The sequence below is a fragment of the Canis aureus genome, chromosome 28 (genome assembly GCF_053574225.1).
Source record: "Canis aureus isolate CA01 chromosome 28, VMU_Caureus_v.1.0, whole genome shotgun sequence".
NCBI lineage: Eukaryota > Metazoa > Chordata > Mammalia > Carnivora > Canidae > Canis > Canis aureus.
In genome coordinates, this window is record NC_135638.1 from 17,916,010 (window position 1) to 17,940,097 (window position 24,088).

At 34.6% G+C, this 24,088-nt stretch overlaps 1 long non-coding RNA gene across 1 annotated transcript; it reads left to right on the forward strand.

Moving 5' to 3' along the window:
• Positions 1-373: 373 nt before the first annotated feature.
• On the forward strand, positions 374-21,269 carry LOC144300199 (uncharacterized). Its single transcript, XR_013366791.1, has 4 exons — positions 374-766; positions 2,235-2,288; positions 9,776-9,853; positions 21,038-21,269. It is a non-coding gene; the product is annotated as an uncharacterized LOC144300199 (long non-coding RNA).
• Positions 21,270-24,088: the final 2,819 nt, after the last annotated feature.

A 24,088-nucleotide genomic window follows, 5' to 3' on the forward strand; every position in this document is an offset into this window, starting at 1 on the left:
TGTAATTGTACCAAAAGCACATTAAAAATGCAAATGTTAGAAAATGAGCCACCTTTCTGGTCTTAACCTTTGAATAAACTGCATACAAAACATATTTCAATGTTTTGATTTAAAAACATCAACCATAATATTTTTACAAAAAACAATTAAACTCCATAAATCAGTATGTGAAGTAGAAGATTAGACATCAGTTTCAATAATGCTTATTGGGAAATAAAATGATATTTAAGAAATATATATATATATATACCCTATGTAGAAAGTGGCATATAAATACATATGTGTATTTATTAAATATATATATAATGCCCTATGTATTTATTACATATATATATATAAATGCCCTATGTAGAAAATGGCAAGCATAGTTAGACATGCCTATGGTTTCCAAATTGAGAAAACTTTAGATCCTTTGAAACAATATCCAGGAAGAATTCTTTAAACCAAGTAACTTATAACTGCAGAAAACAATAACTGAATTATTTGATACCTTTTTTACTTTAATTCTTAATGTTCTCTTAAATGCTATGCATTAAAAAATATCGATGTTTTGCTTTATTATCTGCAAATAACATTTCCTCCACTCTTGCAGAACTCAGACTTCATTTGATACTTACTCACTGGTTTTGTGTACTTCCCAGGACATTGCTGGGACAATGAAGGCACACAGGAAGAACAGGAAATCGGGGTGTTGGAGAGGAAAGGTAAAATGTGAAGTCCATAGAATCCTTGAAGGTGGCAGTTGTTGACACAAGGATAAACAATGGTAAATAAAAGTCAAACAGATACATTTGGTTCTCCTCTAGTATAAAAGTTCCATTTATAAATATGGAAATTGAAACTGAAAAGAAATTAAGTGAATTTCCCAGGGAGTCCCATTTTTATGATAAACAAACAAACAAAAGCTGGATTTCTGACTTTGAGACTCCCTCACATATTCTTTCCCATTGTCGTTAACCAATAACTTAGGATGCTATTCCATGAAATAAGTGGACTCCCCCTTTGTTGACGATATGATTAAATGAAAACTCATGGAATTGTAATGCTAGAAGAAATGTCAGGCTTCACCTCACGTGGTTCCATCCTTACATTTTATAGAGGAGAATGTACAGCTTGGAGAGGTGAAGTGACTTACAAGTGGCAGAAGTCTGACAATAATTCAGGTCCCTGACTTATGTTTTGTTTTGATGACTGGTGTTGCAGATGCACCCTGTTCCTTTAGCACAGTTTCTTTGTTGTATGTCACTGTGAATGGGAATAGACAAAACATCCTCAGGCACTTGGCTGTGAAGCATTTTTCTTTTATAAGAAATGTACTTAAAGGCCTTTTTACTTATACTTTAAATTATTTAACCAATTAAATTGGAGTTCATTATAAGAAGATGAAATGTAAAATCATTGCAAAACATTATTTTGAGATAGACATAATTATTTTATAAATTTTAAAGTTAATGACATTTTGGGAATGATATTAATATATATGAGTTTGATGGTAGAAGGGATTTGGTGATTGTGATGTAGTTTTAGAGTATAGGTGAGGTTTGATGGGGTGAGGTCCAGAGCCTACAACCATGAAAGAATTCTTGAGACATCTTTGGTGCAAAATGATGGTTTTATTAAAGCATCGGGATAGGATCCATGGGCAGGAAGAGCTGCGGCCCCCAGCTTGTGAGGGGTGGCTGATTATATTCCTGGGAGTTGAAGGAGGTAAGGAAAAAAGAGGTTTTCAAAAGAATTTTTTTTTCAAAAGAATTTTTGTATGCTAAAGAGGACCTACAAGATATTGGAAGCCTTGTCATTATCAAATTAAGGTTGTTTTCCCCTCTAGTAAAGAATTAACATTAAGATACTGGGCCTTTCCTTCTGGAAGTTAGGTTACTGACAAGAATGCTTTTTCTTGTAAATCACTAAGACATTTTGTAAACTGAGAGAGACTCATGTCTATAGGACTATAATCTCTATAAGTTAACTATTTGTTCTTCCTTTTTCTTAGCTTTAAGGCAGCCAGGAGTGCCTGAACAATGTCACACATATCCCACCTAGGAGTGGGGGTGTTTTGCAGGGTGTGAGCTTGTGCTTTGTCCTCAGCTAGCCTCTGTTCCCCATCCATTAGAGACTTGTAAAAAAAAAAGGGGGGGGGATATTGTTTAAAACTAATAATTGGTACTGATTTCATTAGTATGGTAATTATGCTGTTATTGTGACTTCCGTTACCTCTATAATTTAATTTTTAGCCTTTCAAAAAAGTTGCTTGTAGAGTCAAAATGTGATCATCATACAATATAAAGGTGAGAATTACAAAATTTACTTTTCCACTAGATTGACAAAAAAATGAATTAGACTGCCACTGCTTCCTATGGCTATTATCCTTTACAAACCAGTTTCTGTAAATAATGCCCACTGGATCATTACCTATTTAGGAAGTAATTTTAATTATTGAGAATTTTACTCACAAGCCTCCAAAATCCTATTATCTAAAATGTTATTACATAAATGCAATATGAGCCTCTCTTTTGGGGTATAGTAAAGGGCAGAGTTATACAGCAAACAGTATAGTTTATAACAGGGCGGCGGCATGTGAACCTCTGTGCATATAGAGAAGGCTCAGGGGACAGACATATCGTAGTGAGACGCTATTAGAGGAAGTAAAACTCAGTCTCACCAGGCACAGATACCAAGGGATTACTGGGAACCTGAAGAAATATATCCTATAACAGAAGTAATATGTGCTTCTGATGACTGGTGTCATCAGATAAAGAAGTCTAGAAAAGCTGTCTGTTCTGGCTAATAACCACATTGTCTGCAACTCTCTGAGATTCAGCCTGTGAGTCATTCTACTGAGGAGAAAGTACTGGAACTGGTCCATTCCAGAAGTAGAAATAGAACTTCCCGTCTCAGATATATGCTAACATAGTCCCCATTGATTTCTGGATATAGATTTTGGAAGACACTCGGGAGTGTTGTTGGGTCTGCCTTTGCAAGGGTTAAGGCATAAAATAAGAAGATGAATGCAAATTTAAGAATAAAATCTTAATTATAATTAATTTGTTAAAGAGATGTATGTATGCTCATAATTTAATTCAAATCCGATAGACTACAAATATTACACGTGTACCCAAATTTCATCAACCAGGATTCACCATGGTTAATTTAGGGTAAGTAGGTTTTCAAGTCAGCCTTTAATGCCCATATTTAGACAGAAGATGAAAATGATTGAAGATGGCTAAACAGTTCGATAAGTAATAGATACAGTTTATACAAATGACATTTTAAATATATGAACTTAACTGAAGAAAAATAAACTAAACTGATGCTAAAGTTTTTGCTGAAATTCAAATGAGTTGTTGTCCCTGTTAACCACTATAAGGTGATTTTCAAACGTCTTTATTTCCTTTAAGATTACATGATGATGAAAAATATTAAGTTTATTAAGTTCAGTATCATTGTTTTTAAAGAAATATGTTTTAAAGATATGTGACCACCTGCTATGAAAGATAGGATGAGGAAATTAGCACTATTGGACAACCTAGTAGCCTTTCCTCCACCTTTTCCTTCATCCCAGATCATTTACTCCATCAACATTTATAACATGTGCAGTCTCTTCTGAAGTTGGTTTTGTCATGGTCCCTTTGAAGATCCTTTCTTCCATTTTATTTTTAAAATATTTTTAATTACTTTCTAACTTCAGTCTCCCAAATAACTAATTACTCTAGCTATTTGACTTTTCTATCTCTCTTGTATACATTTTATTTTTTTAATTACTTTTTCTGTTAGTTTCCTTTTGTTTTGAATAATTATCTCAGGTCTCTTTCTGATGCTTCATTTGTTTTCTGTGACGTTTACAGTCATATCTGTACAGTTTGTTGCTTTACATATAACCCTTATCTTTGTAATAATTTAATTTTTCTTTATTTCCTTTGGTAAGCTCTGTTAAGCCTCTTTTCAACTTATTGTTTTATGACATAATTTTTCAATCTATGTACCCTCTGCCTTTTCCTTTTTTTAAGGGAGATCATTTTTGTCTACTATTTCTTTGAGACTGAAGAACTATCATTATCAGAACCTTTGCCCAGTTTCCCTGTGTGATTTTTCAGGTTATCTTCTTTTAAGCTTGTATTCCTTTTCTTCTTTGATTTTACATTCTATTTATAGAAGTATTATTGTTATGTTAACAATTTTTATTGTGGTAAACAGAATGGTCCCTCAAAGATGGCTGTTCCCAAATACTTGGAACCTGTAAATATAATACATCATACAGCAAAAGGAATTTTGCAGATGTGAGGTTAGCAATTTTCAAATAGGGATGTTGTTATGGATTCTGCAGGTAGATTTAATGTTAGTGTATGAGTCCTTAAAGCAGAGAACAATTTTCAGCTGGAAGCAGAGAGATGCAGCAATATTCAAGTGTGAGAGGATCTCCATCTGCCATTGTTGCAGCCGGGCACAGGGAAAGCATGAGAAAGAATAGAGGAGCAAAGACCAGCCCCTAGCTGACAGCCAGCAAAGAAATGAGACCACAGTCCTAGAACTACAAGAAATTAAATTCAACCAACAACCCGAACAGGGTTGGAAGTAGATTCTTCCAATTACATACATTAAGAGTGCCACACTTTGATTTCAACATTGTGAGACCCTATGCAGAGAACCTAGCCAAGCCTATTCAGACACCTACCCTATAGAAATAATGAGATAATAAATTTGAATTTGGCTGCTAAGTTTATGACCACTTATTATGGCAGCAATGGAAAACTAATGCAATTAGATATAGCTATTTTTTGGTGGAGAGTTTTGAAATGGGTAGCTTGCAGCTTCTAGCCAATGATGTTTTTTCTCAAACTTTGACTATGTGTGGAATTTCCTTTACCTGGGCAGATATATCTCCTCCCAACCCCCATTTTGTCATGTAAGGGTTTACAGGGGCAAGGGCTGTCCATCTTGCCATGGATCATTGCCTTCTGATCTCTTTGCTTTGGCCACAAGGGTAGGTGAAGACAGAAATAATATAAGGTTGGCTTGTCTCATTCAATATCTTCACCTTTCTTCTTTTCTTCAAAGTTAAACTGGTTCTCTGCAGGGATATTTGCTGCTTGTCCTGAAATAGACTCTATCTCTGTTAAGTGATCCTTGAGAAAGTCTTCCAAGGTTAGAGAAATAATAATCTACGGGAGTTCTAAGAAGGCACACCTCGGGCTCTAGCCTCCTATTGCATCTAAGGCCAGACTTCACAGATCCCTTCCTAATTGCACTTCAGGTTCCAGCATTTTCCTAATTTTTTGTGATGTAGGGATTTTTTTTTTTTTTTTGTCTAATGTTTTCCATCCCCCTCCTTTAGGAGTAGTGATGAAATGTAAAAATTTCTTCCCTTCCCAAACTTTAATTAGTTGTCAGTTAGTGGGTCAATACAGGGAATGAAAAGGAGAAGATTTGGTACTGAGAAAAGAGTAACAATTGGAGAAAACAATTTGATAAATAGATAGTACAAACCAAGAAAAATCCAATTTGCTTTCAACTTCTTTTATGCTTTATTTTATTTTTAAGATTTTATTTATTTATTCATGAGAGACACAGAGAGAGAGAGAGAGAGGCAGAGACATAGGTAGAGGGAGAGGCAGGCTCCCTTCAGGAAGCCTGATGTGGGACTCAGTCCCAGGACCCTGGGATCACGACCTTAGTCAAAGGCAGATGCTCAACCACTGAGCCACCCAGGTGCCCCACCTTACATTTTAGATTAAAATTTTCCCTCAATCCAGATATTTTCTTCCAGAGGTTAGTTTCAATTAAAACGGTCATGACACACATATACACACATGTAAAAATAGCAAAAGAACAATCAAAAACAAATAAAAACAGCACCAGAATCTCAGAAAAAAACCTTAACAAAGCAATCCAAGCTCAGACAAAAAAAAAAAAAAAGTGATCAGATATAATTGAATTTTAATATTACTGCCACACAATTTTTTAAAGTTGTAATAAAACTCAGCAAAAATCTATCACCTTCTAAGTACCAGAACACTATTCTCTGTGCTGAGGTCATCAAGGAATGAAACACAGTGTCTGATCTATTAGCATCATGGTTTGGGGAAGTGATGGAGACAAACAATAAGTAAACAGATTTATGTCAGCTCATAATAAAGAAAAGAGAGAACTTGGTGCAAGAGATCCTAGTTCATAGAATGTGTCCAGAGATGCCCTCTCTAAGAGGATGACATTTAATAGACCTAAAAGAAAGAACTATATCAAGCAGACAGAAAAGCAAATGAACTAGCCCTGAGACAGTAGAAGGCTTCCCATGTTTAAGGTCACAAGGACCTCTATGTAGCCAAAGAGCAGGAGAGTGATGGTCAAACACATGTTACAGATGAACTCAGAAAAATAGTGATTAAGTGGCTCAATCAAGGGCCTTGTAGACAATTGTCAAGACTTTGTCATTTTCACTCTGACGTGAGGTGAGAAGCGAATTGGAATGTCATGGTTTGACTTATGTTTTGGGGGGATCTTGTTGGTTTCTATACGGAAAATAGAAAGTGGGCAAAGGCAGAGGCAGAGGTAGTAAACTGATTGGGAACCCTCAATGCAGATAGGAGGTGGCCTGTACTTAGTTGTCACAATTGTAATGGTAAATAAGGCAGATTCTGGATATATCTTCAAGGTAAAGCCAATACAGATAGGGTTATGGCATGTAAGGGAAAGAAAGAAATAAAAAATGTTTCCAAGGTATTTGATGGCCATGTGGATATGTCAAAACATTCTACTCCCTAAAGGAAAATGTCCATACTCTTCAGTATAATGTTTAAGACTACACTGAATGTCACATTCCTAGGCCCTTTTAATCTTATTTGTCACATATAAAAGCTTTATTATGTTCTGCAGAGTGCTTGGTGGAAGGTGTCCATATAGGCTGAATGAATGAAAAAGAATTAATTTAACAGCTATAGATTGTGTTAGAGAAATGTTTTGTATACACCTACATATGTAACATAATATATACTGAGAGATTGTTGCCATAGCAATATGAAATTTGATAGCATCTAAGACAATTTCTTACATATACTTTATAAAAGAAAAGAAAATTTTGTGTAATGCGGCATAATTCAAATCCTGCCAGAAGCATGCTATGCAGAAATAATGATGACAATATTCAGTCCAATAATACAAAATCAATAGATGTTATTGAACTACCATCTGAAGCAAATTTAGAACGCCATTTTGTTGATTATTAATTAAATTGACATGTGTCAAATTAAAACCAAATTTTTTCTTTTGCTTGAAAAATTATTAGTAGTCCTCTTCTCATAAAATACTGATCAAAGTTAAAAAATGGAAATATCAGCAAATAATCCCATCAGATATATATTTAACGATGAGATTTGACTTTTTTTAAAGAAAAATCTGGCTGTCTATATAAATTCCATAAGTAAAGCTTTTGTAAATGGTCTCTTAACTCTTATTGATCATGACCTTGGCATTCAAAGTCTAATTATACTAAAAACTGCCCATGTCTCTTGTGCACTAGAAAATCATTACCTAAAATTAATCAGTTCTTCAAACACACCATTCCTAATTATCATGTGGTTATTGAGATAGTATGCAATTTAGAATATATATGGTACTAATTTCAAATACCTTATATGTATAAGTCATGGTATTAATATAAAGAAAAATGTGTACTATACTTTTAGCTTTATACCACAACTTAGGATATAAACCCAAAACCATGGTTTATGTCTAAACATAGCATTTCAATAATTAATAATAATATATATATTTTTAAATCAAAGCAAAATAACATTTTTGAGTGCTTAGCATGTGCCAGTAGCCATTTTAAATACTTGATTTTAACAAATGCTTATTAGCGCTTATTCTATTTTTTAGCAAGTATTTGTGTAACACTATGTTCAAGCCCTATTGCAAGCTTTTTTGCAATTATCCCCTCATCTAATCCTTATGATTCCATGAAACAGAACTGTTATTATAACCTCTAGAAATGAAGGAAAATAAGTACAAGAAGTTACCAGAACTGTCCATAATGCCACTGTTCATCAATAATATATAATATTGTAATGTGGTAGCAGAATTCTAGGATGTACCCCAAGATTCCTGCTCTTAAGTATGGGTAGGATTTGTGACTATGATAGAATTTCACTTCCGCAATTAGGTTATGTTATAATGATGAATGTGGTGAGATTTCACATATGTAATTAAGGTCTCTCATCCAGTTGTCTTAAGTTCATCAAAGAGGAGATTTTCCTGGGTGAGCCTGACCTAATCGTGTAAGTCCTTTAAAACAATCTAAGCTTTGTCTGAGTAAAAAATTCCAAGCAATGGGGAAGTTCACCCATTGGCCTTGAACCTGCAAGCTGCCATGTTGTAGAAAAGATCACATGGCAAGAAACTGGGCAGCCTCTATGGTCTGAGGGCCTTCTCCTACAGTTGCTAAGAACAGAATTCTACCAATAATAGTAGGCTTGGAAAAGGACCCCAAACCTCAAATGAGAACTACAGCCTTGGCTGGCAGCTTGATTGTAGGCTAATTAAGCCCTGAGTGTAGAAGGAAGTCAAACCATCCATGGACTCTTGACCCAGAGAAATTGCAAGATAAGTATATGTTTTTTTTTTTATGCCAGTACATGTGTGATGCCTTAATGGTGACTAATACATGGAGGTGCCTGGGTGGCTCAGTCAGTTCAGCATCTGACTCTTGGTTTCAGCTCAGGTCATGATCTCAGGGTCACAAGATTGAGCCCCTCATGGGGTTTCATGCTAGGTGTGGTACCTGCTTAGGATTCTCTCTCTATCCTTTTCCTTCTGCCTCTACCCAGCCCCTTGGGTGCTCTTTCTCTCAAAAAAGAAAAAAATAGAAAAGAACAGAAAAAGAAACTAATGAATGTGGATACCTTAGGTCTTGAATTTGCCCAGTTATTAGCTTAACTGTTATCCTTATATGCATATCGGGTGGTTTCCTCCACTCAATCTTCCTGCTGATGACAGTGAAGTATAGGTCACACCTCTATGACAAAGTTGGTTTCACCAAGTTTCTGCTTTGAAATATGTTTACTGTTTAGACCATTCTAGTCACTAAATGAACCCAGTAGTGTTTTTTAACTTGTGACTTTTTAAAGAAGATCACATGCTAAATTGACAATAGCTAAGCACTTAGGATGGAAAAACTAAAAAATAGAATAAACAGAATGGAATGGGATAGTAAGAGTTTAAAGATCACTTAAGCCAAATTCTGAATATGATAAACTACAAATAATATGTTGCATGTCTCTGACTCTCCTCCTCACCAAGAAACTGATAAATCTGCATTGTCTCTCAGCCAAAACCCTTCCAGCTTCTTTCATCGTTGGTTCTTCATTTTTTGTTAATTTTCTTCTCTGTCTTACTCTCATTCCATAATGCCTGCAGACATATTAGGCTTTTTAAGCACTATATACAAAAATACGTGTTTCTTAAGTCCCTCCACCTACACTAACACAAAAACTTCAAAGACAGTGAAAATGTCCTTGACCTTTTTCTAGTTCTAAGTCTGTCCCCACTACCCACATGCAGTCTTATGCAATCCTGGAGCACAAGATCCTCCTTCTTCTTTACTGTTTTTTTTTTTTTTTTTAATGTCAAACCATTGTTGACCAGAGAATGTGTTCAATGGGTTCACTCTGCTTTGTCTCACTTTTAACTTTGCTGTATATGCAAAAGGGAGTTTTGTTTAGTGCCATCTGAAACCTCATTTTAGCAGAAATATATTAAGGCTTAACTTCATTTCTACCTGCAGCCCACAAAGGTTTACAATTGATGCTATCTACTGAATCCCATTTCTTCCGAATGGAGCCTCCTAGCTTATCCTAGAAAGGTAAAGTACCTGCACTGCTGTGTGACCTTTGACTCCATCTAGTAATTAGCTATGTATTGGCTGTCATAGCTCTGCTAAATATCATTAAAATATTTTATTATTATGAGATTGTATGTGTTTATGTATACATTTTCTAAATAGATTGCTAGGTCTTTAATAGTTGATCAGTAGGAATTCCTTTTCTTTGAGAAAAGGTAAAAAAAAAAAAAAACACGTCAATTTCTACTCTTCTCCCTTCCATATTTGCACATTCATCATAATTACTGCTACTCCATACAGACATTTACAGTTTAGTGCCTAATTGCAAGTACTCACGGTTACTTCATGTTTATGTAGAAGACTGTTCCACTCCTTACTCCTCTTTCTTCCTGATTCTTCACATGAGAGTTTAAAGAGCTTTTTTCCCCATTTTGACCTTTAACCCAGTAAGACTATAAAGATAAGAGCTGTGTTTTCCTTTAAGATCTCTGAAGAGAAAAACACTCCACAGGGTCCTTTATGACACCCTCCAGCATCTTACAGCTCTTATAGGCAGGGACTACGCTGAGTACAAAGCGAGGCTGAATTGAGAGTTTCTTGGGTCTTTTTAAAAACAGGATGGAAAAGCTGGAAAGAGGGTCTATTCTCATCTAAGCATTCTGCTCCTACCCAGAGAATACGATAATACTAGTGCTAAAATGCAAGAAACCCCGGAAACAAAAGATGATAAAAATGTCTGCTCTAGTAAGTGAGTGTGACAAACCTCTGAACACACTTAGATAGTATTTGCTATGCCTAACTTATGTGGTTTGTCATTAAAGAGTTTCTGTTAATAAGATAGAAAACTCATTAATCCCATGGTCATAAAAATGTGAAATTTGGTACTTGAATGCATTTTCTGGTTATAGTTTATGTCTTATAAAGTTAATAATTTATACTATCAGCTGTGTCAAATAGCTATATTAATTCAGTCACCCCATAATATAAACAAAGTCATAATATTATACTAAATACCATACAAAAATTCATAAAATAGCATGCTAGGCTTATTAATGACTTTATAAAAATTTTAATAGAAAACTAAACTCCATACTGTATTACACTTTGAAGTCTTCATAATTAATTGAATAGGAGCATTTAAGTATTTAACATTACTAAAGGAATAGTTATTGACTCTTTGACCATCACAGAGCTAATACTGTTTATCACATTCCAGACTCTAACTACTTTATATACATTTTCTAATGCCTTCTTCACAAAAACCTGAGACAATGGCTATCATCAATATCATTTTACCTATGATGAAACTGAAGGTTGTAAAGAATAAGTAGTTTAACTAAGGCCACGTAATTCAAAATTAAGAGTGGGGCAAAATTTTAACTTCTAAGCCCACATGCTAAAATACCATAGTGCTGTCATAAGAATATGTTTTTATGTAGGCAACAGTATTATAAGAATTTGTATTTCAAAATTATTCCTTAATTTAATATTTGAATTAAAATTTTATAGTTATTTGTAATAAAAGTATATAGACATTTTATATTGTCTACAAATATGTAAAAATAAAACTCTAAATTAAAACTTACCATTAAGAATAAATCTAGGTGCTTGATGACCTAATTAAAAGACTCCCAGAGCCTATATAAAAACATAATAACAATCTAAAATATCATTCAAATAAGGAATCTTGAAATTTTTTTGGAAGGAGGCAGTTGCACCTATTATTTGTTTGTTTTACTTTTTATAATTGCAGGATAGAATTGCTATCTAAATAATATTAATTTCCATCTTGGCAAATTCAATCACTGTCTTTAAATTAGTTATCTTTGACCATATCTTTCTAATTTTATTTAGTTGAATTGTCATAGTGGCAATATATGATAGACTATTTTGTATATTTTCTCTATATAATAATAAAAATAAAATTGAGAAAGCTGCTCTACTCCCAGTTGTACTTTTAAATAGTATAGCAATACCTCAATATATAAACACCTTCCCAGAATCATAGTTGTGGATATAGAAAACAATGAGAAGAAAAACTTTTTCTGGCTATAATGAAAAAGGAAAATCTTTTAACATATTTAATTTTCTGGTACTTTTCTGATCATTGCTACATGTTTAATCCCAGAAATGTTCAATTCTCATTTAAATATCACCTCCCATCAATCACTAGTGCTTTCTTTCCTGGGTCATTGAGAACATAATAATTCATTGTGTCATTTGAAGGTGTGCTGACCTACTTTCACTAGTTAATTTCAAGGGAAGGATCAGATGTTCCATTGCTTTTTGTAATTGATTTGACGATAGATCTTTACTAGAGCCCCATGACATGATCTGAGGGCATTCTAGGCAGTAAAGGCTCAAGGTCATTATTGAAATGAAAATTCCTCAAATCAATTAGTTGCCTTAACTGAATTGTCTGTTTCTGTTGACTGTCTGTTGACTGTTTTGAGTCAATCAAGACAGAACTGGATAATTTTGAATTTCAAATACGGAAAATATTATCATATATTATTTTTTAAAAAATCACTTCAGAACTATCTGTATAGTGCATAATATATCCTATTTTAGCCCATATTTCAAATTCTGTTGATTTCCTTAACCACTTTCAAAGAAGTTAGACAAATTCTTGGCATAATATTTTCTACTTTATAATCATGTTCATTCTTTTCACTTAATTTTAAATGGTTCTAACATAGAGTGCCTCCTATATTTTGAACATGTTTCTGCATGACTCCATTTCACTCCATAATCTTGAAAACACTGATAGGGAAACTAGTGAAATCATCAGATATTTTACAAGCCATACTACACAATCAGTCAGGTACTTATAATTGGAAGTCATTAACAATGACAAATTTAGGTTCCATTTATCTTGTTGATTTAGTAAAAAAAAGACTGACATGAAGAGAAAAATCACAAATTTATTATCTCTGGAAGTGATAGAACTAAAGGAATTCCAGAGATAAAACTGGTTTAGTTCTTGATTTTCAAACATCTGTGTTTGAAACATCTCCAAACCATGTGTGGAGATGATGTAGATAGATGATAGATGATAGATAGGTACATAGATACATAGATAATGTAGATGCATAAACAGACTAAAAAATAAGTTTGGATTACTCTCTCTATTTTTTCACTTTGGTATTGATGCTATCATGCATGATCTTTCTTATATTCATCTAAAACCTCTTACTTTATGTCAATTTCTCTTCTTAAATGGGGACATATAGAATAATGGCATACTCTGACAGGCCTTTAAAATCCTGACAATAAACCAATTTTTATTCTTCTATCTCAAAGACAGAACTACTCCAATTTCCTTTTCCTGTCCTCATGAGACATATTTTCCATCTCTTAAATATTACTGTTAGGGCTCTGCTTGGAACCTTGTTCAAGTTTCCCAATATTCCTTGAAACAGAGACATCTAATCATCTTGCTCCTCTTCCTCTGTGATTACTGCTTTCTGTTTATGATCTTCTCTGAGCACTTGACAAAAATACTGTACGGGTTTACAGAACCAGTGTTCTTGGTATTGACTTTCACAATAATGAAAATATCAAGTATTTATAGCATATTAATCTTCTATTTGTCCTAATGAGAGCAGTTCATTTAATAATTAAGGTAGCCTCCAAAGACATAGTGAGCAGATATATTAAACTATTTTACACCTGAGGAAATAGATGTTAAGTGAAGTTTAACTATACCCAAAATTAACGATATGTGTCTGACTCTAATTATATTTTTGAGAATTTTGCCTTAGAAGATTTTGTTAAATTGATCATATGCCTTCATTTTACAATGAATAAATGATTTAAAAGATCACTCTTTCAACCACCTGAATATTTTAGGTTTATATGTCCTCTGAAGTTTTAATTCTCAGGATCTGAAAACATTTAATTCTCAGGATCAAAAATGTTAACATTTAGTGTAAGTTTAAACGTTCATGCTCTTGTTAGCAGCAACAGTTGCTCTCCATCATCTAGCTCTGTACATTCTAAAACTAGTATCTATTTGCTTCATTTCAGCACATATTTGTAAATATAAAATGCAAGTGTTTCTTTTTCTTTATATATATATATATATATATATATATATATATATATATATATAAGCATTCATACATACACAGAACTATCTTTTTCACAGGCATGCTCTTTATCTCCTTTCTAGTAACATATTCGCCTAGCAGAATGTTATGTAGATGTTCTAACAGCAAATTTTTTTTTGAAGAATAATTATATGATCCATCTTGGAAAAAGATAAAGGAACTAAATTGCCATTCACATGATTTTCTGTTACAGATACGTCACTCTGCTCCTAACTCATAATAACCTCTATTTGGAGTTCCTTGTGCACTTTGTTGTATGTACAGGTCAAACTGAACAAGCTAAACACAATAAATGCATAAACCAGAGCATAAGGACTTATCAGACTAAATCTTAGAAGTATATTATCTTCAAAAGAGGCAATTATGTCTTGTTCTTAAACATCAGTCAGCATTTGGACCTTTGTTAGCTCTTAGCCTAACACAATTCCAGCCATTTTAACATTTTAAAATATGCTGTAATGGCATTTTTCCAACTTAAATGTATTGTTTTTAAATAGATGCTATTTCCTTCCATTATCAATATGCATTAAAACTGTTGAACACAAACTAAAATATGGCATTTGTAATTTTAAGTGAAACTATCTTTGCATAATTATTTGGTTTGGTGATACAGAGTGTGGAATACGCGTCTTTCCAAACCACATAAATATTCATGATCTGTTTATTCTACTTAAAAATGTAATGTGAATGCATGTTGCTGTTCTTTGTATTTAGAGTTCTTTAAAAATATAAGTGTCTGTTCTATGTATCTGAATTTCAAAAAGACGGAAAGAAAATCATACCCTAAAGTAAGTAACTATTCTGCATATTGTATTTTTGTTGTATATTCTGAATATGAAACTTGCATGGCCAGACCCAGCAATATTATTACATCTTATGAAAAAATTCCATACTGAAATCATTGTTAAGCTTCTATTGCTAATTTTATGAAAGCTATCTAAAAGAGTAAGAGATTAGGAAATGCAAAAATAAATTATAATATTAGATGCAATCTTAATATAGTTAAACTCCAAGATGCAAACTAATAAACATTCTAAAACTTGGAAGTAATATTAGAAATCTTTCTATCCTCTGTCCAGTTTATCAGTCCTACAATGGCATGTGGGAAGTATTCCCACATGTCTGCTCCTGTGATCGCATGAGAAGCAATAATCCCAGGGTTGAAAAAATTCCAGCCACTGAGAAAGCACTTGTTTCTGAGGGTTCTGTTTGTTTGTTTGTTTGTTTCTGTTTTAATGCTCTGCGTTTCAGAACATTACTCTCTAAACTGAACCTACAACTTTTTCCCTGTGAATTTCCATTCACAGGTGAGAAATATTTGGTCTTTAGCTATACCACAATACCAAGTATTGAAGATTTATTTTGCATAATAAAGCTTCAAATGTGATGAAATTTTATCATCTATATTTCTTTATTAGGTCTTTTAAAAAATCTATTTCTCCATAAGTAAGGTTTCAAACTCACATCATCGTATACACTCCTTTTGAGGAAAATAATTTTATCAATGCTCTCAGACAGAGCACTCTACTTCAATATGCATTCTAAAAACCAAATAAGAAATATTAATTTAGACAGTACAGAGCTGTTGTGGTTGCTTACACTCATTTAATTTTTTGTCAACTATATTACACAAACAAATATCAAGTTTCTGGTCAAGTAAATTTCCAAATTTTTTTTTTTTTTTTTTTTTTTTTTTTAGTTCTTGGTAACTTAAATTTCCTCTTGGCTAGGCTTTCTTACATATGTTATGGACAGCTGTCGGTAGACTGGTCTAGGCTGACCTCAGCTGAGACAGTTGAGCTCTGTTCCACATGATCATTAATTCTCCAGTAGACTATCTGATACTTGTCACAACAGAAGCAGGGATCAAACAAAAATAGGAGACTTGCAAATGGCACAAAATCTCATACGACTCCTATTGATTAAATCAAGTCAGATGCAGATCAGAATCAAGGAGTGGCAAATAAACTCCACTTCTCAATGGAAAGCTATTCAGAATCACAGCATAAAAGGTAGAAACTCAGGAAGGGGATTAATTTGGCCAAATTTACATTCAATCTACAGCACCCATTGTATTTGTTTTCTATGTATTTGTTTTCACTGCCATAAATGTAGTGGCTTAAAACTACATCCATTTATTACCTAAATTTTTGTAGGCCAGAAGTCTGACCACAGCTTAATGAAGTTCTCTGTTCACAAATCTAAAATCATGGTGTCAGGTGCATTCTTTTCTGGAGAATAGATTTGAAAAGGATCTGCATAGGAACTCCCTTGGATTGTTGGCAGAACTCATTTCCTTGTGTCTATAATTTATAACTGCTTGTTTTCAAAGACATCAGGTGAGAGGGTTGCTAATTTTTGAGTCTTTGATTTCAGGGACTCTCTAGTGTTTTTCTAAAGGGCTCACCTCATTAAATCAGGCCCACCCAAAATAATATTCTTTTAAATTAATTAAAAATAAACTGATTAGGGACTTTGATTGCATCAAAATCCCTTCATTTTTACCATACAATGCAACATAATCCTGGGAGGGACATCCCATCACTTTTGCTTCATTCCGTAGAAATGGCTCATAGGTCCCACCCATTCTCAGGGGAAGAGAATTGCACAGCATATGGGTCATTGGAGATCCTCAAAAGTCTGCCCACCACACCAAGAGAATTAAATATAACTCTATCAGCCATACCTCTCAGGCTTTACTCTATTTCCACTGCTTTGAGTATCTCAGGAAATAACCCATTCTTTTTCCCTGGATCCTCTGGAAAATACATGTCTGACTTTAAAGCATGTAGTACATGTTTACTTTTCAAATGCTGAGGTGATAAGTGGGAGATGATGAGCTATAGTTCAGGAATCTTATCAAATGGTTTTCTCAGTAGGTAGATAAAATTGTTCTGAGTTTGGAGCTATGAATACCTTGGAGTAGCTACTTCTCTCTTACACTTTCTCACATATCCAGACTTGAATTTCTTAACATCAGTGTTCATTTCACCTTTTATATCTGCAGAACATTCTCCTTGGCAGAGTAAACTGAAGGAATATAATGCGTCCAAAATTTCTATTTTGTTTTTTTCTTGTTCTCTGCCTTTATTGATATATGATTTATCTGTAACTACTGCTTGTTTTGTAATCCAAGAACGTTACTCTGCAGTCCCCAAACTTGTGTGAGTGTCTTCCTTGTCTCTCTTCATTCTCTAAATTACCAGTGGCCTCCCTTATATCGCCCTTTATTGTTGGTCTTCTGGTATTTTTATAAATCATATGACTCTACTGTTTGTCTTTGATTTTATGCTTACTAGTCTATTTGTGAATATAGTTTTGAATACCATTCAAAATCTAAATGAATATAAAAAAATCCCCTATAAAGAAGCATAGTTATTTTAGATATTCTCTGATTAAATCAATTGTTCTTTTCAAGATCATTTGAAACTTGAAATTTGAGGACAAACCAAATTGCGATGTATCTTGTTTAGAATACCACTTATGGGTTGAGATCTGGCTTTTCATTGAAATACTCTTAAATTACTTCACCATGGTATAGGGACATCTTGTACTCTTTCCAGTAATGTTTTGTTTGGTCATAAAGACTGAAATGGCATTTATTTTTCCATGTTATCAATCACTTCTATTATAAAAACCAGTTACTTCAGCCTAACTAAAATTAAATATATAATTAGGGTTCTCATTATTAAGCCCTTTGTATTTTAAACCATTAAATTTTATAAGAAGTACTATGTTTTAATGAATATTCATCAGATATACAGATAGTTGAAACCCCTATCTCTGTTTAATCTCTGTGTCATTTTGCAATTTGTATCAAAAATATGTCCTTCATTTTGCCTACAAGGCCAAGAAATCTGTATCTTAAATGCACTTCATGACTCAATGAATAGTTTTTCGTTTTTTAAGATTTTATTTATCCATCAGAGACACAGAGAGAGAGAGAGAGAGAGAGAGAGAGTGGCTGAGAACACAGGCAGAGGGAGAAGCAGGCTCCCTCCATGCAGGGAGCCCAATATGGGACTCGATCCCCACACTCCAGGATCACACCCTGGGCCAAAGGCAGGTGCCAAACCACTGAGCCACCCAGGGATCCCCATGACCCAGTGAATAGTTAAGAAAAAGCTACCACAAGTTGAAAATTCAAAATTACTAGCTATTGATATTATTTGTCATTTAAGTTAAAATGCAAATCAGTGATCATAGAGCAAATGAATTTCCCACGTGGTAAATCTAATCAGTAATAAGTTGCTTATGACCCCACACATTTCTATACGATTTGATTCAGTCTTCTTCCTTGTCTCCTCTCAGAACTTGTATTACAGATATTAGGATGATTTAAATGTACTGCTTTTTTACTTCTTAGATTATTCTAATGTATATCTTTCAAAACAGGTTGTAGACATGTTGAATACACTTTTCATTTATTTATGCATATATGCATATATTTATTCATTCTACAAATATATTCGGTGACTGCTATCATTTTTTTAAAGATTTTATTTATTTATTCATGATAGTCACAGAGAGAGAGAGGCAGAGAGGAGAAGCAAGCTCCATGCAGGGAGCCCAACGTGGGATTCGATCCCAGGTCTCCAGGATTGAGCCCTGGGCCAAAGGCAGGCGCCAAACTGCTGCACCACGCAGGGATCCCTGTGACTGCTATCATATGCTATACTTGGTTATAAAAGTAAATAAATTATAAAAATAAAAAAAATAGTTGCCCACATGAAACTTATGCTCTATGGTGATAGGAGATAGAAAATAAACAAAATATACACATAAATCATATAGTAAGGTGGAAGTTGATAAGCATTATAAAAAAAAAAAGATTGGGCAGCACCACAGTGTTGGGAAATATTTGCAATTTTCAGTCAGATAATTTAGGAAAGTCTATATTAGTTTCCCCATGATAGCATAAAGAATAGGGAAATATGAGAGGGACACATGGATACTGCTAGAGCAATAGGAAGAGATATAAGCCAGAGATGTGAGTTCTTAATAGAGGAGAGCCTTGAGTTTTGAAAAAAGAGCACGGTTTGCCTGGGTGAAAGATTAAATTAGGGCAGAAAGGTATCTATTGGTGTGATAATATAATTCTTCATTAGTCATATAGAGATAGACAGCAACAGTTACATTGCATCAGGATTGTCCATACAATACCTGCATCATAGTGAAGCATTTAATGGAAGTCCAGAGATTGGTCTGCTACTATTTCATTTCTGTGAATTTACTCTTCCCAGGAAGGTTGATCGTCCTACTAGCTTTTTGCACAGCACCTGTTCAGTACTATAGATTGTTTTTATTACCCTTTGCAAAGAGAAGTGGAAATTCAGAAATAGTGGAAGCTCAAAGAGGTAGGCTTAAGGTGGTGTCATAGAAAACTAATATATCAAATACTAGTTTTCAGGAAAAAATATAAGGTTTTCTTAAACAGTTAATCACAATCACCAGTGAGCCAAAATCCGCTGGTAAAATTTTAAGATCTACCTAGATTATCATAGCTTTTCATTTACCACCAGGACTTGTAGAGAGTGTCAGAGTGAAGGAAGAGCAAACTGGAGCTATCTCCATTATTCATTCTGATTTATGCTGTAAGCATCCTCATAACCCTAATATGAATCTGGGAAAACTCAACATAAGTCATTATCTGGGAAAGATTAGAGTCCCCTGTATGAGCTTATTCAAATTCCACTTTCTTATAATCATATGTTTGACACTTGGCAGAGTTTTTGTAGGCTGGGGAAAGTTGAAAATCGCCACTTAGAAGTACCATGCTCGTCTTTAGAAAGGCCATATTCAAATGTGACTTGTGTCCTTTTTATTACGTTATAGAGCCCTATTCTTCTGCCTTATACTCGTAAGTTTTGTCTAGATAATAAATGCTTTTCATTATGGATTCAGATTAATGCTTCATAAAAAATCATAGGGCAATCCAAAATATCAACTAGGTAGCATAGGTCAATTCCACACTGCTCTAAAGTCTATCATTATATTGGAATCCATTTCCCCATTTTAAAAACCGTTCTGGGGGTCAGTAGTAGCAATCAATCACATACTAACTTCTTTCCTCTTTCAAAACTTTGAATTTTCTCCAGCCCTCACTCCTGCTATGTTCTAAGTTAGCCTTTCTTCACTACCAAGATATTGCCCGCATAAACTGATACTTCGGTTCTGCTTAAATTCTCTTGAATGTTTTTTTTTTTCCCTTGTCCTGTCTCTGTAAAATGTTCACACAGAGCCGACATGCCTACTGTTCCAAGGGATCATTCAAAAAACCAGCAGACTGTAAACTGAATGGACTCTTATCTCAGAAGGATGAAGGACAGAGCTGGCCTGCTGGGATTTGAAGTGTTGGTTCCAGGGAGTCTAGATATTTCAAGCCAGACGCTTACACAACCCATTTCTCTCTGCCCTTATGACTGAATGCACTAATTCATTTCCCATTCAAAGTGTCCTTCCATAATTTATGCCACACACTGACATGTATTTAACTCTCTAAAATACCTTGAATACAATTTGTTTGAAAGACAGTATACGCAATAAACCATAATGCATTTTTTAAGAGGCATCTTGGAATAAAAATAAATATAAATTGAAGAAAAATGCTTATTAATAAGCACTTATATGACACTTCATGTTTACAGATGGTTTTACAGTCATTTTTTATTAGTTTAATGTGTCAAGTCTCTCTGGGCTCAAAGTGCTACTTAAGTACATCTCTGGACTTTATCCCCCCTGGAGTCTAGACTTGTAGGTCAAATGTTGCAAAGACAGTCTTTCTGGAAAAGTTGTACTTAAAGCTATTAAAGAAATTTTAATGTGATAGATGAGAGTGCATCCAAGACACAGTTTTCACTCAAATGTCTGGTTTTAAGGAAGCAAGAGGAATAAATATAAATGTCTATTAATAGCCTTATATGCAAAGCTGCATCTGATGTTAACATGAGAATTATGGTTAGCCCATCTGGCTTCTTGCCCATATTTGTAGAACTACATCTTACATAAGAGCATCCACAGGGGCTGGGAAGTATTTCCTGTGGTTCTAGTATAAAAGCACACTCAATGATCTATGTATTTTGTTCCATGTCAGGGCTACTATTGGAAATTGTTACTGTTCCAGAAATGTTCCAGATCCTAAACTGATGCTTGTATTTTTTGGTCTCCTAGTGCAACTAATGTTACTCCTCCTTCTGAAGACTGTCAATTGCCAGTAAGTTCTGTAGAAAAAAAAAAAAAAAGTGTTATGCCTTCAGGAAAGTTTATTAGATAGAAGCTGAGGGCAGATGGTAACACAGTGAAGTTTCACTAAGTTCCACTAAGGACTACAGGTAAATGATAAAGTCTCAATCAGATATGTATTCCTCAAAATTCCAATATTTGTATATCATCTATATTCCGATCTTCATTGCTGAAAATATTTTGATAATATATTTGACATTATTTCAAAGGTAAATATGAGAGGTCTTCAAATAGATTTTGGTTGAGGAAACTTTGCTAAGAAATTTTCACAGAAAGTCAAAGGACAATCATCATATGGTTTCACTCATATGTGGAATATAAGAAATAGTGAAAGGGATTGCAAAGGAGGGAAACTGAGTGGGGAAAACTAGAGAGGAAGACAAACTTTGAGAGACTCCTAACCCTGGAAAACAAACAAAGGGTTGTAGAAGGGGAGGAGGATGGAGGGATGGAGTGACTTGGTGCCAGGCACTAGGGAGGGCACTTGATGGAATGAGCACTGGATGTTATACTATATGTTGGCAAATTGAATTTAAATTTTAAAAAAATCTTAAAAAAAAGAAAAGTCAACATCACTAAGTAATTTACATTGTCGTGTGATCTTGATTTGTTCAATTAATCTTTATAAGGTATATTTTTACAATCACATTAAAAATCTTAAATAAAAAACACATATGGATTTCATGACTAGTGAAAGAAATAAAGCCCTCAAAAATTATTTAATGCTAAGAATGTGATTTTAATTTTATATTTTCTGCCGAGGATCAAATTGTGTGTGATTATCTCCTTATAAATCTTGCAGCTAAACCTGAAGTTTTTTAAAAAAAATCATATCTGGTATGAACCATATGGAAACAAGCAAACAAAGGCAGTGAAATCAAGAGAGGTGGAACCTTTGTTAAGAAACCCCTCGTGAGGGATCCCTGGGTGGCGCAGCGGTTTGGCGCCTGCCTTTGGCCCGGGGCGTGATCCTGGAGACCTGGGATCGAATCCCACGTCGGGCTCCCTGCATGGAGCCTGCTTCTCCCTCTACCTGTGTCTCTGCCTCTCTGTCTCTCTCTGTGTGACTATCATGAATAAATAAATAAAATCTTTAAAAAAAAAAAAAAAAAGAAACCCCTCGTGAAAAACTGACTACAGTCTTTAATATATTCAATTCAAATAATTTCTTTTCTTAAATTCAGCTAGTGTGTCATTGAACATTTGTAACATCCTATTTAGAGTATTACAACTACGGAAAGAAATGGTAAGAATTGGCATTAAGTGAGGATTTAGTTAGGTTGGTTCTTCTTATATGTTGTTTCTGTAGTTTAACCCTTGCAATCCTGGTACAAGGTACATAGCAATACGTTGGAGATAAAGAACTTGAGGCTAAGAAAGTTAAGTTATGTTATTACAAGTGGGTTGTAGAGTCAACAAGTGGGACTTAACTTTGTCTGATTCCAAATCTGTGATCTTTCTACAATGGTTGTGGCCTTTTTCAATTTGGAGTTTTCCACAGCAGACTATTGTACTTCGGGATAGACTGAGGTAAAAACAAAAATGAGTATTACGTTTGTGTGTATGGAGAGAGAAAAAGAGACAGTGAAAAAAACGGCATGCTAATTCTGGGGGTTTTAGGCCCAAAAGATCCTTAAACCTGAGGTGGAATTCAGAAGTGTTTGTTATAAAAATGATCACTCTAGGAGGTTCTAATCCAGATGGTGGGGTAACTTTGAGAAATCTGAAGACATTCTTATTTTTCAATACCCTCTGTTATAAATTGGTGCATGTTTCAGTTATGATCTCTATGCAACAATTTATTTAAAAGCACAATAGTATTTTTTAAGATTTTATTTATTTATTCATGAAAGACAGAAAGAGAGAGGTAGGCAGAGATATAGGCAGAGGGAGAAGCAGGCTCCATTAGAGGGAGCCTGATATGTGACTCGATCCCAGGACGGTGGGATCATGCCCTAAGCCTAAGGCAGATGCTCAACCACTGAGCCACCCAGGCATCCCTAAAAGCAAAATAGTTTAAAACAAAAATAAAGATTTAATACCTGTCCAGATTTCTGTGGGTTGATAGTTCAGAGGAGGTTCATCTGGTGGTTTTAGCATGGAGACTCTCATGGGTTGCAGTCATTTGGTGGGTGTGGCTGAAGTTCTCTCCAAGGCATCCTTTCTCACATGACTGTGCCTTATCTTAGAAGACACAGATAGCTAAAGCTCCTCAGCTCAGGCATCGCTCTCTGTCTTGGTTATTACTTCACAGGGTCTGTCTAGGATGGCATTTGTAGGATGACCAGACTTCTAACATGGCAGTCAAGTTCCCAAAATTGATGTCTGAGAGAGAGCTCAGCTAAAGATGTATCACTTTATGAACAAGCCTAGAAAGCTTCAGAGTATCACTTCCATTGTTTGGAGCAGTCACAAGCCTCTGCCCAGACTCAAGAGGAGGAAACCTAGACCCCATCATTTAAGTTTCAAGACCTAGCCAAGTTACTATGATACACAGTAGATAATAAAATTATATGATTATTTTCTCTAAAATGTTATAAATTGGGATATAATTAGTTTTAATGACTGGATGGATGGAAGCTTTCTTTAAAAATATTTCATTTATTTATTTGAGAAATAGAGCAGAGTGAGAGAGCACATGAGTGGGGCAGGTGGATGGGCAGAGGGAGAGGAAGAAGCAGGCTTCTCACTTGAGCAGGGAGCCCAACTCAGGGCTTGATCCCAGGATCCTAGGATCATGACCTGAGCGTACAAGGATGCTTAACTGACTGAGCCTCCCAGGTGCCCCTGGATGGGAGCTTTTTAATAAGTTACTCAAGCCGTAAAGCTGTCCAAGACAGGGACTCAAACTCCTGATTACTCATGAAATGTAATCATGATTTGTAGACTTTCCCAATGCACT